Below are 2,533 nucleotides of genomic sequence, written 5' to 3' on the forward strand. Positions count from 1 at the left end.
TGATCTTGGTCTTTTTTTTGTTTGTTCTCTCTTTTTGGTTCTGGTTTTGTTACGATTTTAATTAATGTAAATTGAAAATAAAGGAAAAAACAAGGAATTATGAAGTCAGATTTTAATTGTGTTTTTAATCATCATGAGCACAAAAGGTTAAATGTTTGGATTTGGCATACGTGTATGAAACTAGTGCACTGCTTGTATGTTTGTGCGTGTACTGTATGATTGTGAATTTTCAAAAAAAAAAGGTTATAAGACATAAAGGCTTGTATAACATGCTTCCTTAGCCTTCAAATAACCTTCTAAATATAAAACAGAATAAAAAAAGAAGCTCCAACCACAATAACAACAGACATTTGGACCCTTAAAGCTTTTAGAAAATGAACAATATTGTAAGGTGTGTATATATATATATACATACATATATATGAATGTAAATTTTAGGGTTTTTCTTTTTTTTAAATAAAATTATGTATGACTCAGTATGTTTCAGGAACTTAAATTCTGAAAGAAGCACTGAACAGTTAATTGCCAGGATAACTGTTTTAGGTTTGACTTTAGAGACAGTTTATGCTTTGGTCAGTTTTCCACAAAGCTAAATGATTGGAAGATTAGAGAAATAGGTACAAAACTAGACTCCTTGTGTGGCCATTCACAAGGTATAAATATATCTCTGTATTTTGAGGATGCAGTTGTCTCACAATCAGCATGTCAGTCAGTAAAACTAATCACATTTCCAGAGACATTCTCACTAAAATCATTACCATAATCATTGTGAATCTTAAAAATAGCTTTAAAGTCTAAAGAGTAAGAGATCAAATTAAAGAAAGGGAAAGAGTATAATATGACATTCACATATTTGGACGCCCCTGAAAAAAGAGGTAGAAGGGGCTTCAAACCTTGAGCAGGAGACAGAGGAATCACTACCCAGAGGCATCATGCCCATTCAAACTCTTTATGTGCCTTTTCTCAAGATGTTTGAGCCAGATGGATCAACTTCCAAAATAGAATAAAATAAATATTTTTACATTTAATAATTAAATTCCATGATTTTTGTAGGTACAATTAATAATGCATTAAGTCATTGCCTTTTGGTGAAGCCAACTTATGTAATTTAGCCTATGTGATTTATACAGAACCAATGAGTTTTTGCATGATGGTTGGTGGACGGAATCCATCCAAAATTTTACAAAATTTTAATTGGTCAACACAACCAAAGAGTTTTAACATTAAATAAGATATATATTATTTATCCATATACATGTGAGCCATTTGTAAAAAAAGACTTTTGTTATTTATACGCTACAGAAAACTGAATTGACGCAGGGATACCTTACATGATGAACTATAGCAACAGTAAATGCTCTTGCTTTAGTTCATAGTAGTAGCCTATATAATTGCGTCTGAAGACAAGTCAAGTTAAAAGTAATAATAATTATTTTATGTGGGGTTGTGTTTTTCCCACAAAAAGCCCAAAAACTGCATCAAAAAGTACATTCTGCTATTTTTCATGCATGAAAATGCAGGGCCATCACCAGCAGTCAAGTTCAGTTGTAATTTTGTTTGGTTCATTATAAAAAAATTATATTACATGTATACTATAAAATTAAACCAGTTAACAGTTAACTGAAATAAACCAGGCTTGATGATGACGTATGCAGCCCACAAACGTGACCTCTGGAGGATTCGAGATCGAGGTCTCTGCAGAGCAAAAGTGGATTCAGCCTTCCTCACCATCATCTTAACCACGTCCAGGTAACGATGGACTTCTCAGTGAATTTTATAAAGTCTTCAGGGATAAACTAGCACCGTTTTTGCTTGCAGTATTTAAAGAATCTATAGATCAAGGAGAGTTGCCAGACTCATTAAAACAAGGGGTTATTACTCTAATTCCAAAAGCACAAAAAGATATTCTTCACTTAGACAATTGGAGTCTTTTAGTCTTATTAGTCTTTTAAATAATGATGCCAAAGTTTTTGCACATATATTTGCTAAAAGACTGAAACATGGATTAGATGACATTATTGATGAAGAACAGACTGGATTTATTCAAGGACGACACATTAGTAACAATATTAGATTGATTTTAGACATGGTGGATTATAATGAGTACTTATCAGATAATAGTCTTATATTATTTGTTGATTTCCATAAGGCTTTCGACACTATAGAACATGATTTTTTGTTTAAAACGATTGAATTTTTCGTTTTTGGCAAATATTTTTTAAAAGCTGTTAAAATGTTATACAAAGGATGCACTAGTTCTGTAAATTAAAAAATTGGCCCAAGGAACATCTAATAGATTTGAAATTGGCAGAGGAATAAGACGAGGTTGTCCATTTTCTCCTTTTCTTTTTCTGTTAGCAACCCTATTATTAGCTCTTCGTCACAAGAAAGGATATTTTCAAGGTATTACAACTATGGGAAAAGAATTTAAGCTATGTCAATTTGCAGATGATACAACACTATTTCTAAAAGATATACATGAAGTTAATAAAGCTGTTGATTGTATTAATGATTTTTCATCTGTATCAGGATT

Source organism: Sinocyclocheilus grahami, unplaced genomic scaffold, assembly GCF_001515645.1.
Source record: "Sinocyclocheilus grahami isolate Dianchi unplaced genomic scaffold, SAMN03320097.WGS_v1.1 scaffold75.1, whole genome shotgun sequence".
In the NCBI taxonomy this organism is placed as follows: domain Eukaryota; kingdom Metazoa; phylum Chordata; class Actinopteri; order Cypriniformes; family Cyprinidae; genus Sinocyclocheilus; species Sinocyclocheilus grahami.